Source organism: Triturus cristatus, chromosome 6 (assembly GCF_964204655.1).
Source record: "Triturus cristatus chromosome 6, aTriCri1.1, whole genome shotgun sequence".
NCBI classification, from domain to species: Eukaryota; Metazoa; Chordata; class Amphibia; order Caudata; family Salamandridae; genus Triturus; species Triturus cristatus.
This window is the reverse complement of record NC_140589.1, coordinates 1,839,074,726-1,839,101,122: the sequence shown is the minus strand read 5'-3', so window position 1 is coordinate 1,839,101,122 and position 26,397 is coordinate 1,839,074,726. Positions and strand designations below refer to the sequence as shown.

The 26,397-nt window shown below is 53.8% G+C and overlaps 1 protein-coding gene across 1 annotated transcript in view; it reads right to left on the bottom strand.

The window, feature by feature from the left end:
* UCN (urocortin) overlaps positions 1–25,297 on the bottom strand; it is a 76,645-nt gene extending 51,348 nt beyond the window's left edge. The window contains exon 1 of the mRNA XM_085609432.1: positions 25,226–25,297. The gene's annotated coding sequence lies outside the window, so the exon portion shown is untranslated. The remainder of the gene's footprint in view (positions 1–25,225) is intronic.
* Between the last annotated feature and the right edge of the window lie 1,100 nt (positions 25,298–26,397).

The following is a 26,397-nucleotide window of genomic DNA, read 5'->3' as shown; positions in this document are numbered from 1 at the left end:
CACAGGAGTGACAACAGCTGCCACAATGGTATGGACAACAGCTGTCACAACACCTGCCTGTGAACCGGAACAATTGCAGTGACCACAGTCATTACCACAGCAAGCACTATAGCAACAAAAGATGCCAAACCAGCAGGAAGCATGGCAGTAGCAGCCGCCACCACAGCAGCTACAACAGCTGCCACAACATCCATTACAACAGCATCAACAGCAGCCACAGCAGCAACATCAGCTGTGAGCACAGCAGGGACCAGAGAAGTAGGCACTTCTCTATTGACAACAGGTACCACTGGAGTGACAAAAGCTGCTACCATGACAGGGCCCAAGCAGTTACGACAGCTGTAACCACAGTAGGGACCACAACATCAACCACAGCAACCAAGGTAGCAACACCAGCAGCCACAATATCTTCAACCACTGCAGACACAACAGGAACAACCAGAGGAGCCACACCACTGGTCACAACAGATGTGTACACAGAAAATAGAGTGGAAGAAGCAACAGCTGCAACCATAACTGCAAGCACAGTAGGGACAGATGTAGTGACTACAGCTTCCAATATAGCTGTAATAAAATAGGTACTAGAGTAATAACCACAGGTGCCACCACAAGAGTGCCAACAGCAGCAAGTGTAGCTTTAACCACAGACAATACCTGCCACCCCTGCAGAGGCAACAAGATTCACCACAGCAAGAATCACTGCAGTGACCACAACTGTAACCATAGTAGGAACTACAGCAGCAGCCACATCTGCGTTCACAGCAGGGACCATACCAGCAGCAACCACAGCAGGGACCCAAGCAAGGACCACAGCTGCTACCATAAAGAGATAGCAGCAACAACTGCTTCCAGGAAGGCAGGGGTATGGGTGGTGACCCCTGTCATACCCATGGCATTGACAACATCAACATTAACAGCTAGTACCACACCACAGCAGTGACAACAGCTAACACTGCAACAGGACCATCAAAACAGAAAAAACAGCTGTAAGTACAAAAGCCACATTACCTGCCACATCAACCATCACCACAGCAGCAACAAAAGTTGCTGTAGCACTACCAGTTGCAAGCCCAGCAATGGCCACAGCAGCAAAACAAACATAATGACAGCATAGAACACAGCTGCCATTACAGCTGCCACCAGAGCAGACAGCCAAAGCAGTGACCACAGCTCAAACCACAGCAGAGAGTCGGAACAGTGGCCACAGCTGTAACCACAGATGGGACCCCATCTTCATACAGAGCTTGCCATCAGAGCAGTAATAATAGAAGCAACAAAAGCTGCTGCCACAGCAGGGGCCAGCGCAGCAACAGTAGCTCTGACCACAGCCACCACCACAGTAGCAACAGTAGTTACCTGCACAGCAGGGACAACAGCAGGGACGACAGCTCAAACTACAATAAAGACAATAGTGACATCAAGGCAGGGGCAATAGATGTGACAACACATTTCACCCCAGGAGGGACAAGAGCAGCAACAGCAGCTGCCAGCACAGCAGGAAGAAGCCCAGCACCAACAAATGAGACAACAGCAGCTGCCAGCACAGCAGGAAGAAGCACATCACCAACAAATGAGACAACAGCAGCCACCACAGCTGATGCCACTGCAGAGACCACAGCAGAAACAAAGTAGTGAACTGAGCTGCCACCATGGTGTGGCCAAGTATGGCAACAATAGATGCCAGCAGGATGGGGAAAACAGTGTTGCCCACAAACATATGCAAATCAGCCTTCATGCCTGACAGGAACAGTCCGGCCCAAGCGACTGCGCCCTGTCCCCCCTGAACCGGAACTGAAGCAGTCCGAGAGTGGTCTTGGCATGTTAGACCTCATCATTGAGCCCTGCGGCACAGCAAACAATGAACCGATGTCTGAGTACATCTTTTTCACTGAGGCAGTCTAGCTGAAAACACACAAGAAAGCATTGACAAAGCCAGTAGGTCTTGCTTTAATGTGCTAATGCATGGAAACATGGGAAAGCACAACTGTGCAAAGACTATTTTCTAACATTTTAACTTTCCTAAAGTGTGCTGAGGCCATCCTGAGTCCTTGAGACCAGCTGAAGCAAAGTCTATTATTGATGTCCTGTTTGGCCACGGTTCTCTCTGTATTTGATTCATTGTGGCGTGGGTTGCTCTACCCCCTCTATCCCACGTGGAAGATATGTTTAATGCCGTGCACAATACACACTCACCCTTACTAATACTCAAGTCCTTTCTTTGGAGCACAAACAGCACACAGACTCTGTGATAGGACACTGTGTGGGACATCTGTCAACAAATCTGGCCAGCACACACACACCCAGTTGATTAACACTAAGGGGCATATTTAGAAGAAAGTGGCGGAGCGCGGGTTAGCTCCAAAATTGCTAACACAGCGCTCCATCACTTTAGAAATGCAGGGATGCACCGTATTTACAATAATACGGCACAACCCGGCGTTTCTCCCTGCGCTGACACTAAATTCAGCTGCCTACTGCCAGAGCAGTGCAAGGGTGCCTGCGTTGAGGGAATGATTGTTTATGTGCAGGAAGGTGCTCCTTCCTGCACGTAAACAATCAATAATACCAATTTGTAACTCCTATGTGTGCTGCATTGTGCGGCACACATAGAAGTTGCAAATCGTAATTTTTGTTTTATTATTGTTTATGTGCAGGAAGGAAAACCTTCCTGCAGATAAACAATCATGCATGGCAATGTGCTGTTTCTATGTGTGCTGCACAATGCAGCATACATAGAATCAGCAAAAACTAGGAGAAATAAAGCATTTCTCCTCGTTTCGCCACGTTAAGACCAGGTTTTCCCTGGTCTTAATTTTGGCGCTGTCTCCTATTTATGCCACCCTTGTAAATAGGGCAGCATCAAAATCAATGGGTGTTGCAGCGGAACGCCCAGTGCCCACCCTTTTCACGCTAAGTGTAGCGTGAATGGGGGCCTTATTTACACGGCGGTGTTAAGCCACAACGCTGCCTTGTAAATAAGGTGAAGACCCTATCGCCACAGGAACGTCACAAAAAGTGACATTCCTGTGCTGATAGCGGCTTGTAAATATGCCCCTAAGTCTGACTCACACACACAACAGGCAGCACACACGTAAACACTAGTGGGTCAATCAATCTTTATCAGTTGGTCTGCAAGGTCAGAGGAGGGGCTGTCTGATTCCCTGGCCGCCTGCCGTACTTAGGGGCTTATTTATGTGATTTTGCCGTAGGGCAGTGCAGCAAGACACCTTGCTGCACTGCCCTAAAAGCAATATGGTGCATTCCTGTCCTTTCTCCCTGTGCTGGTGTAGTCTAGCATCAACGCAGGCACCCTTGCACCATGGTGCCAGGGTGCCTCCATTTCATGCAGGATTGGTTTGTGCAGGAAGGGGCACTCTGTGGAGTGAATGGGTCCGCTCCTCTGTAAAGATGTGTTATCAGGAGAGGGAATGGGTCTGCTCTTCTGCAAAGATGTGCTATCACTGGAGTGAATGAGTCCGCTCCTCAGTAAAGATGTGTTATCAGTGGAGTGAAAGGGTCCGATCCTCAGTAAAGATGTGGAATCAGTGGCGTGAATGATCTGCTCCTCTGCAAAGATGTGCTATCAATGGAGTGAATGAGTCCGCTCCTCAGTAAAGATGTGTTATCAGTGGAATGAATGGGTTCGCTCCTCTGTAAAGATGTGGAATCAGTGGCGTGAATGAATCTGCGCCTCTGTAAAGATGTGGAATCAGGGGTGTGAATGGGTTTGCTCCTCTGTAAAGATGTGGAATCAGTGAAGTGAGTGGGTCCACTCCTCTGTAAAAATATGTTATCAGGAGAGAGAATGGGTCCGCTGCTCTGCAAAGATGTGTTATTAGTAGAGGGAATGGTTCTGCTCTCCTGTAAAGATGTGTTATCAGGAGAGTGAATGGGTCCGCTGCTCTGCCAAGATGTGTTATTAGTAGAGTGAACGGTTCTGCTCTTCTGTAAAGATGTGTTATCAGGAGAGTGAATGGGTCCACTCCTCTGTAAAGATGTGTTATCAGGAGAGTGAATGGGTCCACTGCTCTGCAAAGATGTGTTATTAGTAGAGTGAATGGTTCTGCTCTTCTGTAAAGATGTGTTATCAGGAGAGTGAATGGGTCCACTCCTCTGTAAAGATGTGTTATCAGGAGAGTGAATGGGTCCACTGCTCTGCAAAGATGTGTTATTAGTAGAGTGAATGGTTCTGCTCTTCTGTAAAGATGTGTTATCAGGAGAGTGAATGGGTCTGCTGCTCTGCAAATATGTGTTATTAGTAGAGTGAATGGTTCTGCTCTCCTGTAAAGATGTGTTATCAGGAGAGTGAATGGGTCCGCTGCTCTGCAAAGATGTGTTATTAGGAGAGTGAATGGGTCCGCTGCTCTGCAAATATGTGTTATCAGAAGAGTGAATGGGTCCAATCCTCTGTAAAGATATGTTATCAGTGGTTTAAATGGGGCTGCTCTTCTGTAAAGATGCGCTATCAGGGGCATGAATGGGTTTGTTCCTCTGTAAAGATGTGGTATCAGTGAAGTGAGTGGGTCCGCACATCTGTAAAAATATCTTATCAGTGGAGTGAATGGTTCTGCTCTTCTGTAAAGATGTGTTATCAGGAGAGTGAATGGGTCCACTCCTCTGTAAAGATGTGTTATCAGGAGAGTGAATGGGTCCGCTGCTCTGCAAAAATGTGTTATTAGTAGAGTGAATGGTTCTGCTCTCCTGTAAAGATGTGTTATCAGGAGAGAGAATGGGTCCGCTGCTCTGCAAAGATGTGTTATTAGTAGAGGGAATGGTTCTACTCTCCTGTAAAGATGTGTTATCAGGAGAGTGAATGGGTCCGCTGCTTTGCCAAGATGTGTTATTAGGAGAGTGAATGGGTCCGCTGCTCTGCAAATATGTGTTATCAGGAGAGTGAATGGGTCCAATCCTCTGTAAAGATATGTTATCAGTGGTTTAAATGGGGCTGCTCCTCTGTAAAGATGCGGTATCAATGAAGTGAGTGGGTCCGCTCATCTGTAAAAATATCTTATCAGTGGAGTGAATGGTTCTGCTCTTCTGTAAAGATGTGTTATCAGGAGAGTGAATGGGTCCACTCCTCTGTAAAGATGTGTTATCAGGAGAGTGAATGGGTCCGCTGCTCTGCAAAGATGTGTTATTAGTAGAGTGAATGGTTCTGCTCTTTTGTAAAGATGTGTTATCAGGAGAGTGAATGGGTCCACTCCTCTGTAAATATGTGTTATTAGTAGAGTGAATGGTTCTGCTCTTTTGTAAAGATGTGTTATTAGTAGAGTGAATGGTTCTGCTCTCCTGTAAAGATCTGTTATCAGGAGAGTGAATGGGTCCACTCCTGTGTAAAGATATGTTATCAGTGGTTTAAATGGGGCTGCTCCTCTGTAAAGATGTGCTATCAGGGGTGTGAATGGGTCCGCTCCTCTGTAAATATGTGCTATCACTGGTGTGAATGGGTTTGCTCCTCTGTAAATATGTGCTATCACTGGTGTGAATGGGTTTGCTCCTCTGTAAAGATGTGCTATCACTGGTGTGAATGGGTTTGCTCCTCTGTAAAGATGTGGAATCAGTGAAGTGAATGTATCTGCTTCTCTGTAAAGATGTGCTATCAGGGGTGTGAATGGGTCCGCTCCTCTGTAAAGATGTGCTATCACTGGTGTGAATGGGTTTGCTCCTCTGTAAATATGTGGAATCAGTGGAGTGAATGGATCTGCTTCTCTGTAAAGATGTGTTATCAGTGAAGTGAGTGGGTCCGCTCCTCTTTAAAGATGTGCTATCATTGGCGTGAGTGGGTCCGCTCCTCTTCATAGACGTGGTATCAGTCATGTGAGTGGGCCCCCTCCTCTGTAAAGATGTGCTATAAGTGGTGTGAATAGGTCCGCTCCTGTGTAAAGAAGTGTTATCAGTGGTGTGAATGGGTCCGCTCCTCTGTAAAGATGTGTTATCAGCAGGTGCAGCCAGCACCAATCAGAGGTAGGGGGGTTGAGGGTGGGAGGGGGGAACACGTGGGGTAGGGTGGAGGAGGAGGGAGGACGCTTGGGAAGCAGCTAAGAACATTTTTAATTAAAACGTACCTTTTCGCCGCTTCCTTGCCCGTCTCTCCTCCGTAGTCCTCCCTTGCTCAGAGTGGGCCACAGGAAGCACACCCAGGCTTCCAGTCAGCCAATCACAATGCCGCTTTAGCAGCGTTGTGATTAGTCTGAGCGCAGAGGCCTGGGCATGTTCTCCACGTAGGCTGCAATGCAGACTGCATGGAGAGCATGCACAATGCACATGACTGTTTTCGGGCCATCCAAGCATTCACTGTGTACTTTAGGAGGGTGCAACCACTCCTCCCCTGCTCCTGCCCCCTCACGCAAAGCTGTGGGCAGAAATAGGGGAAAATGACATGATAATAACGCAAGTTAATATCATTTTATTGTCTCTGTCTTTCACTGCAAAAAATCAGTGGGGCGATGCTCCTCTGCCTTAGAGGAGGAGCCGCCACTGCTTATAAGTGGAAGGAGTGGGTCCACTCCTTTGTAAAGATGCGCTATCAGTAGTGTAAACGGGTCCGCTCCTCTGTAACGGTGGTGTTATCAGCGATGTGAACGGGTCCGCTCCTCTGTAACGGTGGTGTTATCAGCGATGTGAACGGGTCCGCTCCTCTGTAACGGTGGTGTTATCAGCGATGTGAACGGGTCCGCTCCTCTGTAACAGTGGTGCTATCAGCGATGTGAACGGGTCCGCTCCTCTGTAATGGTGGTGTTATCAGCGATGTGAACGGGTCTGCTCCTCTGCTAGGTAAATGTGTCAACTTCAGGGAGTGATTGGGGAATATTCTTGATGCTTGATGGGTGGGAGTGGAGGGCTCTATGGCTTGTGCATTAATCCTCCTTTTGATAAGTCACAGATGGTCTATATACATCACATGACACCAGTCACCTTCTGCAAAATTCAGAGGGAGCCCTGAAGTTGGCAAAGATGAAGTTTCAAATGAGTAAAACTGGAACAGTTCCTTCAATTTTATACTGCTATGAGCAGAACATCCTGCACCTACCTTTGTACCAGGTGCTCTTCCTCTGGAAGAACACAGGGGAGTTCTTGGTTTAGCCTCAAACTCCTGATAAGCCATTTAATGACATACTTGTCCATGCACCCTCCTCCCATCAGGCTATCCACCCATTATTTGATCTAACCATCTGCCTATCCAGCTATCTTTGTAACCATCCACCCTTTGCATGCCCATTTGTCTATATGTCCAGCTGTCAACCCATCCATCTGTCTGTCTAACCACTGATCCAACTGTCTATCCGTTCATGTATCCACTCATCCAGCCACCAGTCCCACCACCTATGGAGTCCTCCACCATCCCTCTATTCATCCTTTCATCAGCCATCTAACCCTCTAGCCACTACCCAAACCTTCACCTCCCCGTCCATCCAACCCTCCTTCCTTCTAGCCATTGCTCCTTCCATTCCTTCATACAACATCCTCCAATTTATCTGTGCGTGTCGGAATGCCCATTCACCCCTTTCTATCCATCTGTCAGTCTGTATGTCCATCACTACATCTGCCTCACCACCGTTCATCCAACCATATATCTAGCCATCAAACCATCCATCCACTTAAATGTACCTTGGCCCATCTATCTAGTATCTTCACTTCTCCCAATGTCCCTGCCCATTAAGTATCAAGCTACCTGCTCAACCACCAGTCCATCCATCAATCCAGCTGTCCTTCCCGTCCACCATCCATCAATCCAGCCATCCCTCCCGTCAACTGTCCATCTATATAGCCATCCATTAGCCACATATTTCTACAGATGGATAGCCATCTATCCATCTGTTAATCCTGATCATATGCCTGAACACTCGTTCATCCTACTGTTGATTTATCCATCCATTAGTAGCTTCACCTACCTACCTACCCATCCATCCACCCAACGAGCTATCTATATATCGATCTATCTGTCTATCTTGCTACCCATCCATCGCTCTGCCTGGCTACATCACCTTCCTTCCGTTTGACGACTGTCTACAACCACCGGCCATCTATATGTTCAACTCTCTGTTAATTAGTCCCTCCAGCCCCCTTCCACCTAGGTATCTGTATGTCTCTCTGTCCACTTGTCCCTCAATCTGCCAGCCTGCCAACCTAAGAACTACAGGCCACAGTTGTAAATGTTCGAAGGACTGGCCAAGCCTTTCGTCTTTCTGCGCCTGACCTGATGACTCCAAGGTCTTGGATAATATTACTAACTAAGATAAAATTCACCCTGTGGTGTGTGCTACAAACATGAATCAAAATTGCAATATGTTTCAATATACCTTATTTAAATGGTCTCATCCATAATGCCATATCAGTGAAAATACGTGTCCCAATAAAACATGATAATATGGAGCAAGAGTAGTGATCAACATAGATGCAGACATCTGTTACAGCAGTGCAAAGGTCAAATCCCAAGTTATTACCACAGCAGTGAGGGCCTGATCTAGACCCCAGCGTACGGGTTACTCCATCACAATGATCATGGATATCCCGTCCGCCGAAATATAAATTCCATTATATCCTATGTAATTTGTATCTCATATAAATTCCATTATATCCTATGGGATTTGTATCTCATATAAATTCCATTATATCCAATGGGATTTGTATCTCATATAAATTCCATCATATCCTATGGGATTTGCATCTCATATAAATTCCATTATATCCTATGGAATTTGTATCTCATATAAATTCCATTATATCCTATGGGATTCGTAGTTCGGCGGACGGGATATCCGTCACTGCTGTGACCTGTCCTCCGACATGTAAATCATGCCCTGAGTCTGAATCCTTACACTGCTGATGTTTCCTGGCCCACACTTCAGAACTATGCAGTGAGATCACGTGCTGTGTTTATAACCAGTGCCCATGAGGACAGCATGGCATAAACCGTGCCTGCAGCTGCTCAGAGAGTAACGTGCTATTTGGTGGGGGGGTCATCACGAGCCAGTCGAGGCTTCACCTCGCGAGTCATGGCCCCTCCATACACTCAGCAATGGAAAGAGCTGGCCTATGGCACTATGCGCATATTTACATACACACACCAGGATATATATGTATATCCACCCGGGGTTCTCTGTAAACTTTCACACAAGGCCAAGCAAACAGGAACAGGCACAGGCGTGCTTGTAGGTTTACGTCACAAATCCATGACACTACAAATGCATCTATGTCTGTGTCAGGGGCTGGCAGGCTTGCTCATTTCACTTTGAATTTGTGATAGAACACATCAAGCGTGTGATTTAATCCCTGCCCGGACCCATGTATAGCTCCTCCCCTCTACCGAGACAGCACCTATAGCCCAGAAGACCTGCTTCTAGCCCCGCCGGTGTGAGATACACAGACAAACTCTATCCACAGAAGCCAGCCTATATAGGCTGGTAGTCACAGATGGGCGAGGGGGCGTGGGCGGCACGTGCCCTCCATACCAGCACTGAAAATCCTGACAGAGTCATGACAGACAGGACCACCGCCCCCTGCACACCCCGTAATCAAGCTGTCCTCGAGGATGTACTTAGGGAAGGAGGAAGATGTAAACATGCGCTCCCTGGACTAAGTCACTGCTGCCATTAGTCAACTGCCTGTGCCAGACGGTGCCAGGGAATATCGGGTCCTGAGCAGGAAGGCGCAGCGCACTCCTGGCACCCACCCACCCCACCCCCAAATCGGTCCCCACCTACTGACCCTGCTCTCCACTACTGCTGGTCACAAGGGACGAGTTATGGCCTAGTGGTTAAATTCCTGTCCTAAAAGCCAGGATATTTGGGCTGTAATCCCAGCTTCCACACTTCACAAAAAGGTGTGATCCTGAGCAGATAATGTTATCCATAGAGGGAGGGACTGGGGCTTGGTAGGTACTGTGTACTGGTCCGTCTAACATGTCCCCTAATAGCAGTGGCAGAAGCAAGAGTATGCAGTTTCTCAGGAGCGGGGAGGGAGAAAGAAACCAAAGCCAGGTGTCCAGAAATTAGAAAGGTGTGGAGGATAATGAATGCGGAGTAACTCCAGTTAGGAGCATGGGCCCTCATGCACCCCGGAGGGTGTCATGCTTCATCATCGGGCAGCTCCTCGTTGGGCCGGCACTGCAATGCTCAACGGGCCCCGGAAGGGGGCTCTTTGCCGGAGGTCTTCTCTTTTTGTCGATGTGCAGTGTTGGTGGGGCACTGGTGTCAAGAATAGAAATGGGAGGGAGTGTGTGTGGATTCAAAACAGCTGTCGGAGTCCCACACAATAATTTTATTAGCTTGGTTTCTACCCTATACTAAAAACAGAAGACTATAAAATTAATGGATGAAGAGGGGTGATTACACCCTCTTGAGCTCTAAATTATGTGTGTCAAGTGTGTGGGGCTAACATGTTTCATGACATATACTGCCCATAGGATCTCGGCATTTCATCAGGACCATAAGCTCCTCGTCTACTCTAGTGGGGACGGTGTGAATAAGTGTTAGAATCCGGGGTCTCTGGTTGGCGCAGGTATGCACTTGCGACAAGCAGGGACCCTTTTCATCTAAGTCAGGGCGTAGGATTACCTCTTTAAAAATAACCCCTGCTCACCCTCTAGGTAACGTGGCGCGAGCAGTCAGGCTATATTTCAGAGGGCATTAGGTTAAGCATTTAAGATGTCCCACACAACATTCACCACCCCACCACACAGAGACACAAGGCTGTAGTTATGTCAAAATAAAGTTCTTTATACAGTACCAGACTGCACGCAGGTTCTGCAATGGCAGACCCTAGACACATTTTACTAGGCCGCTTCTGTGGGTGGCACAACCAGTGCTGCAAGCCCACCAGCAGCATTTGCATTTACAAACCCTGGCACTCCTGGTGCACTTTACTAGGGGCTGATAGTAAACCAAATAAGCCAAATATGGACACCAATCAATATCAACATTTTACCATAGGGAGAGCATATGCAGCTTAGCACTGATCAGCAGTGGTAAGGTGCCCAGAGTCATAAAACAGCCAACACCAGGTCAGAAAAAATACAGGAGGAAGGCAAAATGTTTAGGGATGACCCTGCAAAAAGGGCCAAGTCCAACAATAAGTATCTGTCAGGTACCGTCCCCTACAGTATGGACCCATGCAGTAGCCCTGTGTGATAGAAAAACAGGGTTGAGATAAATATACCTTCTGGAATCACCTAGAAGGTGGGGTCTAATTGCCCCAGCAGTGACGTTTGAGGAACTCGCAATATTATGTTGAGACTCCTGCACACATCCCACGAATCCACAGAACCAGAACCGGCAGTCACCCCCACTCAACCAGACTCCTTCCTGCACACATCCCACGAATCCACAGAACCAGAACCGGCAGTCACCCCTGCTCAGCCAGACTCCTTCCTGCACACATCCCATATATCCACAGAACCAGAACTGGCAGTCACCCCTGCTCAGCCAGACTCCTTTGTGTGCACATCCCGCAAATCCACAGAACCAGAACCGGCAGTACCCCCCGCTCAGCCAGACTCCTTCCTGCACACATCCCACAAATCCACAGAACCGACAGTCACCCAGCTCAGCCAGGCTCCTTCCTGCACACATCCCAAATATACACAGAACCAGAACCGGCAGTACCCCCCGCTCAGCCAGACTCCTTCCTGCACACATCCCACGTATCCACAGAACCAGAACCGGCAGTCACACCAGCTCAGCCAGGCTCCTTCCTGCACACATCCCAAATATACAAAGAACCAGAACGGGCAGTACCCCCCACTCAGCCAGACTCCTTCCTGCACACAACCCACGTATCCACAGAACCAGAACCGGAAGTCACTCCGGCTCAGTCAGGCTCCTTCCTGCACACATCCCAAATCCCACTCATCCAGACTCCTTCCTGCACACATCCCATGTATCCACAGAACCAGAACCGGCAGTCACCCCGGCTCAGCCAGATTCCTTCCTGCACACATCCCACGTATCCACAGAACCGGCAGTCATACCCTGCTCAGCCAGATTCTTTCCTGCACACATCCCACATATCCACAGAACCAGAACCGTATCCACAGTCAACCCCGATCAGCCAGACTCCTTCCTGCACACATCCCACGTATCCACAGAACCGGCAGTCACCCCGGCTCATCCAGATGCCTTCCTGCACACATCCCACGTATCCACAGAACCGGCAGTCATACCCTGCTCAGCCAGACTCCTTCCTATAAACATCCCAGCTATCCACAGAACCAGAACTTGCAGTCAGGCCTTCTCCTGCATCACTTCTACAGCCTGGAGTGAGCTGCTGTTACCCATCAGAGTTTTGTCCTCAATTCTTGAATTCTACATGAAGCTGAAGACCTGGCTGTTCGAATAGCGCATTCACCAGCACTAGGGCTCACTAGAACTGCACCTGCAGCGCCTAGAAACCCTCCCGAGTGATGGGCGCTTTACAAATACACAGAACACTCTATCTCTGGCAGGCTTTGCACTGTTTCTGCACAAGGCCTTCTACTCTTCTTGTACCATCTTAAACTCTGTTATAGGCCAATACCCTTTCGTCCGTGCACCATTCGTGCTCTTTTCACACCATTGCACTATTCATGCAGTCCACGGATAGTTCCTTCAGCAGATGAGACCCTTCCATGCAGCCTTCGCAAGTTTCCTGGAGCACCTAAGACACTATCAGGCAGAGGCAAAGTCACCCAACCCTACCCAAAATGTTCCTGCTGCAGCCCTTGTAGTGTTCGTGCAGCGCCTCCCACTCTCCACCTGTAGAGCCCTTGCAGAGCTCCTTCATCGCCCCCCGGCTTCACCTGTAGAGCCCTTGTAGCGCTCGTGCAGCGCCTCCCACCTCCACCTGTAGAGCCCTTGTAGCGCTCATGCAGCGCCTCCCACCTCCACCTGTAGAGCCCACACAGCGCTCCTGCAGCACCCCCCGGCTTCACCTGTAGAGCCCTTGTAGCACTCGTGCAGCGCCTCCCACCTCCACCTGTAGAGCCCTTGTAGCGCTCATGCAGCGCCTCCCACCTCCACCTGTAGAGTCCTCGTAGCACCCCTAGAGCGCCTCCCACTCTCCACCTGTAGAGCCCTTGCAGCGCTCCTTCATCGCCCCCCAGCTTCACCTGTAGAGCCCTTGTAGCGCTCGTGCAGCACCTCCCACCTCCACCTGTAGAGCCCTTGTAGCGCTCATGCAGCGCCTCCCACCACCACCTGTAGAGCCCACACAGCGCTCGTGCAGCGCCCCCCCGGCTTCACCTGTAGAGCCCTTGTAGCGCTCGTGCAGCGCCTCCCACCTCCACCTGTATTGCCCTTGTAGCGCTCATGCAGCGCCTCCCACCTCCACCTGTAGAGCCCACACAGCGCTCCTGCAGCGCCCCCCGGCTTCACCTGTAGAGCCCTTGTAGCGCTCATGCAGCGCCTCCCACCGCCACCTGTAGAGCCCTTGCAGCGCTCCTTCAGCACCTCCTAAATCCCACCTGTAGAGTCCTTGTAGCACCCCTGGAGCGCCTTCGAGGCTCCACCTGTAGAGCCCTCGTACGCTCTTGCAGCTCCTCCCAGGCTCCACCTGTAGAGCCCTCATAGCACTCCTGGAGCGCCTCCCAGGCTCCACCTGTAGAGCCATCGTAGCGCTCCTGCAGCGCCTCCCAGGCTCCACCTGTACAGCCTTTGTAGCACCCATGGAGCGCGTTCAAGGCTCCACCTGTAGAGCCATCGTAGCGCTCCTGCAGCGCCTCCCAGGCTCCACCTGTAGAGCCCTCGTAACACCCCTAGAGCGCCTTCCAGGCTTCACCTGCAGAGCCTTTGTAGGGCTCCTGCAGCGCCCCCCGGCTTCACCTGTAGAGCCATCGTAGCGCTCGTGCAGCGCCTCCCACCTCCACCTGTAGAGCCCTTGCAGCGCTCCTTCAGCGCCTCCTACATCCCACCTGTAGAGTCCTCGTAGCACCCCTGGAGCGCCTTCCAGGCTTCACCTGTAGAGCCCTCGTAGCACTCATGCAGCGCCTCACAGGCTCCACCTGTAGAGCCATCGTAAACTCCGGCAGCACCTCCCAGGCTCCACCTGTAGAGCCCTCGTAGCACCACTGGAGCGCCTTCGAGGCTCCACCTGTAGAGCCCTCGTACGCTCCTGCAGCTCCTCCCAGGCTCCACCTGTAGAGCCCTCGTAGCACTCCTGGAGCGCCTCCCAGGCTCCACCTGTAGAGCCATCGTAGCGCTCCTGCAGCGCCTCCCAGGCTCCACCTGTAGAGCCCTTGTAGCACCCCTGGAGTGCGTTCAAGGCTCCACGTGTAGAACCATCGTAGCGCTCCTGCAGCGCCTCCCAGGCTCCACCTGTAGAGCCCTCGTAGCACCCCTGGAGCGCCTTCAAGGCTCCACCTGTAGAGCCATCGTAGCGCTCCTGCAGCGCCTCCCAGGCTCCACCTGTAGAGCCCTCGTAGCACCCCTGGAGCGCCTTCGAGGCTCTACCTGTAGAGCCCTCGTAGCGCTCATGCAGCACCTCCTACATCCACCTGTAGAGCCCTCGTACGCTCATGCAGCACCTCCCAGACTCAGCTGTAGAGCCCTCGTAGCGCTCATGCAGCGCCTCCCACGCGCCACCTGTAGAGCCCTCGTAGCACTCGTGCAGCACCTCACAGGCTCCACCTGTAGAGCCCTCGTACGCTCCTGCAGCGCCTCCCACCTCCACCTGTAGAGCCCTCGTAGAGCCCCTGCAGCGCCTCCCAGGTTCCGCCTATAGATCCCACACAGCGCTCCTGCAGTGCCTCCCAGGCTCGCCTGCAGAGCCCTTGTAGCGCTCGTGCAGCGCCTCCCACCTCCACCTGTAGAGTCCTCGTAGCACCCCAAGGAGCGCCTTCCAGGCCTCACCTGTAGAGCCCTTGTAGCACTCGTACAGCGCCTCACAGGTTCCACCTGTAGAGCCATCGTAGCGCTCCTGCAGCGCCTCCCAGGCTCCAACTGTAGAACCCTCGTAGCACCCCTGGAGCGCCTTCCAGGCTTCACCTGTAGAGCCCTCGTAGCGCCCTTTCAGCGCCTCCCAGGCTCCACCTGTAGAGCCCTCGTAGCGCTTATGCAGCGCCTCCCACGCTCCACCTGTAGAGCCCTCGAATGCTCCTGCAGCGCCTCCCAGGCTCCACATGTAGAGCCCTCGTAGCGCTCATGCAGCGCCTCCCACGCTCCACCTGTAGAGCCCTCGTAGCGCCCTTGCAGCGCCTCCCAGGCTCGACCTGTAGAGCCCTTGTAGCGCTCCTGCAGCGTCTCCCAGGCTCCACCTGTAGAACCCTTGTAGCGCCCTTGCAGCGCCTCCCAGGCTCACCTGTAGAGCCCCCGTAGCGCTCATGCAGCGGCTCCCATGCTCCACCTGTAGAGCCCTCCTACGCTCCTGCAGCGCCTCACAGATCCACCTGTAGAGCCCTCGTACGCTCCTGCAGCGCCTCCCAGGGTCCACCTGTAGAGCCCTCGTACGCTCCTGCAGCTCCTCCCAGGCTCCACCTGTAGAGCCCTTGTAGAGCTCCTGCAGCGTCTCTCTGGTTCCACCTGTAGAGCCCTCGTAGTTCTCATGCAGCGCCTCCCACGCTCACCTGTAGAGCCCTCGTAGCGCCCTTGCAGCGCCTCCCAGGCTCCACCTGTAGAGCCCTCGTAGCGCTCCTGCAGCGCCTCCCAGGCTCCACCTGTAGAGCCCTCGTAGCGCCCTTGCAGCGCCTCCCAGGCTCCACCTGTAGAACCCTCGTAGCGCCCTTGCAGCGCCTCCCAGGCTCACCTGTAGAGCCCCCGTAGCGCTCATGCGGCACCTCCCACGCTCCACCTGTAGAGCCCTCCTACGCTCATGCAGCGCCTCACAGATCCATCTGTAGAGCCCTCGTATGCTCCTGCAGTGCCTCCCAGGCTCCACCTGTAGAGCCCACGTAGCGCTCCTGCAGCGTCTCCCTGGTTCCACCTGTAGAGCCCTCGTAGCGCTCATGCAGCTCCTCCCATGCTCCACCTGTAGAGCCCTCGTAGCGCCCTTGCAGCGCCTCCCAGGAACCACCTGTAGGGCCCTCGTAGCGCTCCTGCAGCGCCTCCCAGGCTCCACCTGTAGAGCCATCATAGTGCCCTTGCAGCGCCTCCCAGGCTCCACCTGTAGAGCCCTCGTAGCGCTCATGCAGCGCCTCCCACCTCCACCTGCAGAGCCCTCGTAGCGCTCATGCAGCGCCTCCCACGCGCCACCTGTAGAGCCCTCGTAGCGCTCATGCAGCGCCTCCCACGCGCCACCTGTAGAGCCCTTTTAGCGCTCTTGCAGCGCCTTCCACCTCCACCTGTAGAGCCCTCGTAGCGCTCATGCAGCGCCTCCAACGCGCCACCTGTAGAGCCCTCGTAGCACTCGTGCAGCGCCTCCCAGGCTCCATCTGTAAATCCCTTGCAGCGCTCCTGCAACGCCTCCTAGGCTGCACCTGTAGATCCCTCGTAGCGCTCATGCTGCGCCTTCCACGCTGCACCTGTAGACCCCTCGTAGCGCTCATGCAGCGCCTCCCACGCTGCACCTGTAGAGCCCTCGTAGCGCTCATGCAGCGCTTCCCACGCTCCACCTGTAGTGCCATCGTAGCGCTCCTGCAGCGCCTCCCACATCCACCTGTAGAGCCCTCGTAGCGCTCCTGCAGCGCCTTCCAGGCTCTACCTAAAGAGCTCTTGTAGAGCCCTTGTAGCGCTCCTGCAGCGCCTTCCAGTCTCTTCCTGTAGAGCCCTAGTAGCGCCTCCCACGCTTCACCAATGGAGACTCCTAGCGCTTCATTAGTTCCTCCTACAGACCTTTCACTTTTCCTGCATCGGGTCTCCGCAGCAGGCAGTGCACTCTCCCTGTCACAGTCACGCGCCACTCTTCTCACACCAGAGGTGCTGCCACCGCGTCTTGCATGGCGCAGGCAGCACGTGACTCCCAATTTCCACTTGCACTGTTCATGCTGCAGGTCAGACAATCATCGCCCCTTGAACTGTTCCGGAAGTAACTCAGATGACCCCTCCTCGCGCTGTCCCAGTATTGCAATGGAACTGCAAGTTCTGCAACGAATGCCTCGGCCTTTCTTGCACTTTTATGCAGCAGCCCTTGCACTTTTCCTACACCTTGCCACTCCCTCTTGCACTCTACCTGCAGCCCGTGAGAAGTCCATCCACCCTTGCATAGTTCCTGTAGCCACGCAGGGGCGAGGACTCTTCCTTGCACGGATCGCACAGTCCCTTCACTAGTTCTGCAGCACATTCCGCATACCTTGTATACTGTTCCTGCAACTCCCGCAGCTGTTACGTGAAACACCATCCTTTGTTGCACTTTTCCTTCAGCAATTACTGCTCGTTCCACGAATCCCTGAGGCCCTTACACTACTCCTACTGCAGGCGAAATCCGCCGATGCATTCTCTCTGCGATCCTTGCACAGTTCCTGCGGACCAAGCACGATCACTCTGTCAGGTCGCCCTTGCAGTGGTAAAGCTACACTTGTGCCGTCCGTGCGAGGAGTCTCTCAGCTGTGCACTCTTCGTGCAGCCCTTGCACGTTTCCTGCAGCCTTTGCACTGTTCGTGCAGCCCTTGCACGTTTCCTGCAGCCCTTGCACTGTTCGTGCAACCCTTGCACTGTTCGTGCAGTCCTTGCACGTTTCCTGCAGCCCTTGCACTGTTCGTGCAGCCCTTGCTCTGTTCGTACAACCCTTGCACTGTTCGTGCAGCCCTTGCACGTTTCCTGCAGCCTTTGCACTGTTCGTGCAGCCCTTGCACTGTTCGTGCAACCCTTGCACTGTTCGTGCAGCCCTTGCACGTTTCCTGCAGCCCTTGCACTGTTCGTGCAGCCCTTGCACTGTTCGTGCAACCCTTGCACTGTTCGTGCAGTCCTTGCACGTTTCCTGCAGCCCTTGCACTGTTCGTGCAGCCCTTGCACGTTTTCTGCAGCCTTTGCACTGTTCATGCAGCCCTTGCACTGTTCGTGCAACCCTTGCACTGTTCGTGCAGCCCTTGCACGTTTCCTGCAGCCTTTGCACTGTTCGTGCAGCCCTTGCACTGTTCGTGCAACCCTTGCACTGTTCGTGCAACCCTTGCACTGTTCGTGCAGCCCTTGCACGTTTCCTGCAGCCTTTGCACTGTTCGTGCAGCCCTTGCACTGTTCGTGCAGCCCTTGCACTGTTCGTGCAACCCTTGCACTGTTCGTGCCGCCCTTGCACGTTTCCTGCAGCCCTTGCACTGTTCGTGCAGCCCTTGCACTGTTCGTGCAGCCCTTGCACTGTTCGTGCAGCCTTTGCACTGTTCGTGCAGCTGGCCTTTAACGTTTCACGCGAGGGCCGCGATCACCACTCTTCTTTGAACGCGCCTGCGAGATAGAACATCCTCGTTTCACTCAGGCTGTAGGAGTTGACATTGCGATCCCTGCAGCCCTTGCACGAGTCCTTGCACGAGCGCGAGCACGGTTCCAATCCCTAGTCTCCGCAATAGTGCTTGCACTTACCACGAATATTTGGGAGTCCCCAGTCCCCTCTGTACTCCATGCAGCGAGACACCATTTGCTTCCTCTTTGCACTGCTTGCACCATTCCTACATTGTCTTGCACTAATCCCGCAGTCCTCACAGGGTTCCTTCGATTGGTGACCCCCCCCCTCTCCTGTAGAAGGCGGGGCACACAGCTCTTGCATGGCGGAGGCGTGCCCCTACAGCAGGTACGAGACAGATCTACCCTGATTCTGAGACCTATGCACTCTCCCTAAGGATTGAGGCACATCCCCTGTAGCAGGCACGAGCCAGATCTACCCAGATTCTGAGACCTTTGCACTGTCCCTAAGGATTCAGGCACATCCTCTGCAGCAGGCACGAGCCAGATCTACCAAGATTCTGAGACCTGTGCACTGTCCCTTAGGATTGAGGCACACCCCCTGCAGCAGGCACGAGCCAGATCTACCCAGATTCTGAGACCTATGCACTGTCCCTAAGGATTGAGGCACGCCCCCTGCAGCAGGCACTACCCAGATCTACCCAAATTCTGAGACCAGTGCACTGTCCCTTAGGATTGAGGCACACCCCCTGCAGCAAGCACGAGCCAGATCTACCCAGATTCTGAGACCTGTGCACTGTCCCTAAGGATTGAGGCACACCCCCTGCAGCAGGCACGAGCCAGATCTACCCAGATTCTGAGACATGTGCACTGTCCCTTAGGATTGAGGCACACCCTCTGCAGCAGGCACTACTCAGATCTACCCAGATTCTGAGACCTATGCACTGTCCCTTAGGATTGAGGCACACCCCCTGCAGAAGGCACGAGCCAGATCTACCCAGATTCTGAGACCTATGCACTGTCCCTTAGGATTGAGGCACACCCCCTGCAGCAGGCACTACCCAGATCTACCCATATTCTGAGACCTATGCACTGTCCCTTAGGATTGAGGCACACCCCCTGCAGCAGGCACGAGCCAGATCTACCCAGATTCTGAGACCTATGCACTGTCCCTAAGGATTGAGGCACACCCCTGCAGCAGGCACGAGCCAGATCTACCCAGATTCTGAGAGATATGCACTGTCCCTAAGGATTGAGGCACACCCCCTGCAGCAGGCACGAGCCAGATCTACCCAGATTCTGAGACATGTGCACTGTCCCTAAGGATTGAGGCACACCCCCTGCAGCAGGCACTACCCAGATCTACCCAAATTCTGAGACCTGTGCACTGTCCCTAAGGGTTGAGACACACCCCCTGCAGCAGGCACGAGCCAGATCTACCCAGATTCTGAGACCTATACACTGTCCCTTAGGATTGAGGCACACCCCCTGCAGCAGGCACGACCCAGATCTACCCAGATTCTGAGACATATGCACTGTCCCTTAGGACTGAGGCACACCCCCTGCAGCAGGCACGAGCAAGATCTACCAAGATTCTGAGACATATGCACTATCCCTTAAAATTGAGGGACACCCCCTGCAGCAGGCACTCCCCAGATCTACCCAGATTCTGAGACCTATGCACTGTCCCTAAGGATTGAGGCACACCCCCTGCAGCAGGCACGAGCCTGATCTACCCAGATACTGAGACCTATGCACTGTCCCTAAGGATTGAGGCACACCCCCTGCAGCAGGCACTCCCCAGATCTACCCAGATTCTGAGACATGTGCACTGTCCCGTAGGATTGAGGCACACCCCCTGCAGCAGGCACGAGCCTGATCTACCCAGATACTGAGACCTATGCACTGTCCCTAAGGATTGAGGCACACCCCCTGCAGCAGGCACTCCCCAGATCTACCCAGATTCTGAGACATGTGCACTGTCCCTTAGGATTGAGGCACACCCTCTGCAGCAGGCACGAGCCAGATCTATCCAGATTCTGAGACCTATGCACTGTCCCTTAGGATTGAGGCACGCCCCCTGCAGTAGGCACGACCCAGATCTACCCAGATTCTGAGACATATGCACTGTCCCTTAGGATTGAGGCACACCCCCTGCAGCAGGCACGAGCCAGATCTACCCAGATTCTGAGACCTATGCACTGTCCCTAAGGATTGAGGCACACCCCTGCAGCAGGCACGAGCCAGATCTACCCAGATTCTGAGAGATATGCACTGTCCCTAAGGATTGAGGCACACCCCTGCAGCAGGCACGACCCAGATCTACCCAGATTCTGAGAGATATGCACTGTCCCTAAGGATTGAGGCACACCCCTGCAGCAGGCACGACCCAGATACCCAGATTCTGAGACCTATGCACAGTCCCTAAGGATTGATGCACACCCCCTGCAGCAGGCACGAGACAGATCTACCTAGATTCTGAGACCTATGCACTGTCCCTTAGGATTGAGGCACACCCCCTGCAGTAGGCACGAGCCAGAACGTGACACAGGTGCCCTGTCCCTAAAGGCGGACGCGTGCCCCCTGCAGCAGGCACTATACCCATATTCTGAGACCGGTGCACTGTCCCTAATGACGGAGGCGTGCTCCTTGCAGCAGGCACTTCTCAGATCCTGAGACCTGTGCACTGTTCCTAAGGATGGTGGCACACCCCGTGTGGCTGGCACGGCCCAGATCTTGAGACCGGATGCGCTATCCTTAAGGGCGGAGGCATGCCCCCTGCACCAGACCCTACCCAGATCCTGAGACCGCTGCCCTGTCCCTAAGCGTGGAGGCATGCCCCCCTCCCCCCCCTGCGGCAGGAACTACACATATCCCGAGACCGTTACACTGTCCCTAGAAGTGGAGGCACACCCCCTGCGGCAGGCACGGTCCCGCTCTTGAGACAGGTGCACTGTCCCTAAGCGTGGAGGCGTGCCCCTGCAGCAGGCACTACCCCGATCCCTAGACCCCTGCACTGCCCCTTACGGTTGAGGCGCGCCCCTGCACTAGGCACCACCCAGGCCTGTCACTGGAGATCTTGAACGGTTCCTGCACGCCTCGCACTGTGCCTGCAGCCTGTGCACTCTTGTGAGCAAATTGAACGGTCCGAGCATTAGACGACCCCCGTTACACATGCTCGAGTGCTGCGTCACGGACTTCAGTGTGCTACAGACTCGCACACTCCTGCCAGCACCCCTTGTTCTGTCACTGCTGCTCCTGGGCGGTTCCTGCACCCCTCGTACTGTTCCTGCAGCCTTTGCGCTCTTGTGAGCACATTGAACTGTGCGAGCGTTAGACGACCCCCGTTACACATGCCTGAGGGTTATGTTATTTTTGTTTTGTTATTTGAGTTTTGATATAGCGCACAACTGTCCCGTAGGAGCCTCTCGGCGCATGATCGGCAGGTGGGTGGAGTAGAGGCAGCATCAAAGCAGCCAGGTTTGAAGGTGTTTTTTGAATTCCGATAGACTTGAGCACCCACCAATGAACAGAGGAAGTTTGTTCTAGCGGGGCGGGCCAAGATACGGAACGGCTGCCCCCGTGTTTAGCAGCGCGAGAGACTGCTTGATCACAGCTTCCTGTTCGGGACAAGGAATGTCTATTCTGAAGGTGCTTTGGACCGGAGAAACCGATCCCAGGGTGCTTTTTTCCGGTCCAGGGAGGACCTGGCCTGGCAGTTCAGTCTGGACTGTTCCCATGAGGCACAGGGTCAAGACTGATTTGCATATAGCCGTGTCTGAACTGGGGTGGCCTAGTGGGCAAAAGAACGATGGATTTAACCCAGATCTTTTGACTAGGGGAGAATGTTTGCATTGGCAGCATTCCGTCCATCACTTGTTTGCTGTAACGCTTTTCACTCAAAGTTGGACGGGAATGCCCAGCCGTGGGTCCCTTGCTCACTGCGCCACTGGATTCAAGCTAGCCTGGCGTACATGGGGTGTTAGCCCGGGACTGTTCCAATGGGGCACAGGGTCAAGACTGATTTGCATATGGCTGGTCCAAACTGGGTGGTGTAGTGGATGGATTTAAATCAGATCTTTTGACTGGGGGAGAATGTTTGCACTGTCAGCATTCCGTCCATCATTTGTTTGCTGTAACATTGGACCACAGCCTGGCAAGGATTTATAGGTCAGAGAGAGCAGCGTACACAGTGCTGGCCAATGTGGGGCTCTGAGTGAGGGGGCAGATGGGGTCCTTGGGATTCATCATTAGAGGCCAGGATCAGAGCATGACCAGGACCCTCGGGGCTGGTGAATCGAGTCTGGATGAGTGCGCTACCTGTTGCGTCACGGACTTCAGTGGCTCCTTCATCCACTGCCCCTGCGCGGCCTGCACTGTTCCTACAGGTGAGACCCTATGCACAGAGAATGCTCCAATGAGGCTGAGCATGCAGTGCACTGACCCCCACACATTTACCCCTCACTGTCAGACTTGCATTCCCCCTTACATAGTTCCAAGAGACCCTGAAGGGAATCTGCAGCTTTTGAGCGGTTCCTGCAGCCCTGTGGTGTCCGTACAGAAAGAGGCCCTCCATGCATGCACAGACTGTGCTCCTCAGAGGCCCCCAATGAACCCTTCTAACTGCGCCACCTACAGGTGAGACGTGCCTGCCCCCTCACACTTCCTGTAGACACTACATGGAATATGCAACTTTCAAGCGGTTCCTGCAACCCTGCGGTGTCGGTACAGAAATAGACACTCCATGCATGCACAGACTGTCCTCCACAGAGGCCCCAGTGAACCCTTCTAACTGCGCCACCTACAGGTGAGACGTTCCTGCCCCCCTCACACTTCCTGCAGACCCTACATGGAATATGCAACTTTCAAGCGGTTCCTGCAGCCCTGTGGTGTCGGTACAGAAAGAGACACTCCATGCATGCACAGACTGTGCTCCTCAGAGGCCCCCAGTGCACCCTTCTAACTGCGCCACCTACAGGTGAGACTTGCATCCGCCCTCTCACACTTCCTGCAGACCCTACAGGGAATCTGCAGTTTTTGAGCGGTTCCTGCAGCCCTGTGGTGTCCGTACAGAAAGAGGCACTCCATGCATGCACAGACTGTCTTCCACAGAGGCCCAGTGAACCCTTCTAACTGCGCCACCTACAGGTGAGACGTGCCTGCCCCCCCCCCGACACTTCCTGCAGACCCTACATGGAATATGCAACTTTCAAGCGGTTCCTGCAGCCCTGTGGTGTGCGTACAGAAAGAGGCACTCCATGCATGCACAGACTGTCCTCCACAGAGCCCCCCCCAGCAAACCCCTATAACTGCCCCATCTACAGGTGAGACTAGCATCCCCCCTCTCACACTTCCTGCAGACCCTGCAGGGAATCTGCAGCTTTTGAGCGGTTCCTGCAGCCCTGTGGTGTCCGTACAGAAAGAGGCACTCCATGCATGCACACACTGTCTTCCACAGAGGCCCCAGTGAACCCTTCTAACTGCGCCACCTACAGGTGAGACGTGCCTGCCCCCCCCCCCCTCACACTTCCTGCAGACCCTACAGGGAATCTGCAGCTTTTGAGCGGTTCCTGCAGCCCTGTGGTGTCCGTACAGAAAGAGGCACTCACTGCATGCACACACTGTCCTCCACAGAGCCCCCCCAGTAGACCCTTCTAACTGTCCCAGCTACAGGTGACACTTGCACCCCCCTCTCACACTTCCTGTAGACCATTCAGGAAACCAGCAGCTTTCGAACAGTTCCTTCCCCCTTCAGTGTCCGTACAGAAAGAGACACTTCATGCATGCAAACACGGTGCTCCTCAGAGCCCCCTCCCAGCGGACCCCATTTACTGTCACCGCCACAGGAGAGATTTGCACTACGTCCCGCACTTTCCGTTCACACCCGGCGCGGTTCCTTTCCCCATGCACTGTCCGTGTAGCAGGTGTGCTCTCCCCACATGCACACACAGTACTCCACAGAGCCGCGCCCCCAGCGGACCCCCTAACTATCATCGCCACAGGTGAGACATGCACTTCGTCCCGCACTTTCCGTTCACACCCGGCGCGGTTCCTACCCCCTTGCACTGTCCATGTAGCAGGTGAGCTCGCCGCACATGCACACACAGTGCTCCACAGACCACCCCCGAGCGGACCCAATTTACTGTCATCGCCACAGGAGGAGAGATTTGCACTTCGTCCCGCACTTTCCGTTCACACCCGGAGCGGTTCCTTCCCCCATGCACTGTCCGTGTAGCAGGTGTGCTCTCTCCACATGCACACACAGTACTCCCCCCCCCCTCACACTTCCTGCAGAACCCCCTAACTATCACCGCCACAGGTGAGACTTGCACTTCGTCGTGCACCTTCCGTGCACGCCCGGCGTGGTTTCTTCCCCCATGCACTGTCCGTGTAGCAGGTGTGCTCTCCCCACATGCACACACAGTACTCCACAGCGCTGCTCCCCCAGCGGACCCCCTAACTATCATCGCCACAGGAGGTGAGACTTGCACTTCGTCCCGCACTTTCCATTCACACCGGGAGAGGTTCCTTCCCCCATGCACTGTCCGTGTAGCAGGTGTGCTCTCCCCACATGCACACACAGTACTCCACAGACCCGCTCCTCCAGCAGACCCCCTAACTATCATCGCCACAGGTGAGACTTGCACTTCGTCCCGCACTTTCCGTTCACACCGGGAGCGGTTCCTTCCCCCATGCACTGTCCGTGTAGCAGGTGTGCTCTCCCGTCATGCACACACAGTACTCCACAGAGCCGCTCCTCCGGCGGACCCCATTTACTGTCACCGCCACAGGTGAGACTTGCACTTCGTCGTGCACTTTCCGTGCACGCCCGGCGTGGTTCCTTCCCCCGTGCACTGTCCGTGTAGCAGGAGAACTCGTTGCACATGCACTTCCCCGCTCCACTAAGGCCGAGCAGGGGGTGCTGCTGACCCCCAGGAGCTCTGCTCCCGCCTCAGCCTCTACTCCCGGAGCTCACAGGCACTTACCGCTGCACGGAGGTCCGCAGCTCCCGGGCCGGAGGGACGGGTCCAGATCTTGGGGGGCAGTCCCGCTCCTGTGAGATGGGGGCTGCGGCTCCTCGCCCAATATTTATATACTTCCAAGAAGCTGCCATTGACGTCAGTGCGAGACACGGACTGATTGTCGATGAAAGGAGTGCTACCAACGGCAGAGGAACTCCAGAAGTGGGGGGGTTGGAGTCAGCGGGGGGTGGGTGGTACCTCTCGAACCCAGCACCACCCCCATCCCTATATCAACCCCAGCCCGACTCTCCTCGCCCGTCCTAGGCTCCGAACCACAACCAGCCCCTCCCTCACATCCAGCCAACACCCCTACACACACCTCTAAAGGAAACGCAGGCTGGGGGCAGCGCTGGGAGAGAGGCCCGCGCGGGGGTCGGGGGGCTCCAGGGGACCGTGGAGAGGGGGGAACGGAGAAGGCACAAGTGGCAGCCAAGAAAGCGAAAAGCTGGAGCAGGAAATGAGTAAAACAAGGCAAATCCAGCAGTGGGACACTTAGAGCGCCTGTGAGGGAGGGGAGGCGCATCTGCATGCGAGGCGCTGAGCGCCCCGAGTGATTTAAGAGCCACGTGCAACAGGAGAGACGGGACACCGAGGGGTGGTTGACAAGAGGGAGGGAGGAAATGAAAGGCAGATGGAGAGAAGGAAAGGGAAGCAAAGGAGAGAGAAGGAAAAGGAAGGAAGGAAGAAAGAGAGAGAGAAAGGCGTAAGGGAGAAGGATAGGAAGGGAGGGGAGGGGTGGGGCGAAGGGAATGAAACGGAAGAGGGTGGAGAAAATAAAAAGGAAGGAAAGGAGGAAATGAAAGGCAGGAGGAGAGAAGGAAAGGGAAATAAGGGAGAGCGGAAGGGCGAGAGAAGGAAAAGGAAGGTAGAAAGAGAGAAAGTCCTTAAGGGAAACTGAAGGGAGGGGTGGGGTGAAGGTAATGAAAAGGGAGAGGGTGGAGAAGATAACAAGGAAGGGGGTAGAGGAAATAAAAAGGAAGGAAAGGAGGAAGTGAAAGGCAGGAGGAGAGGAGGAAAGGGACGCAAGGGAGAGAGGAAGGGAAAGAGAAGGAAAAGGAAGGAAGGAAGAAAGAGAGAAAGATGTAAGGGAGAAGGATAGGAAGTGAAGGGAGGGGTGGAGGAAATAAAAAGGAATG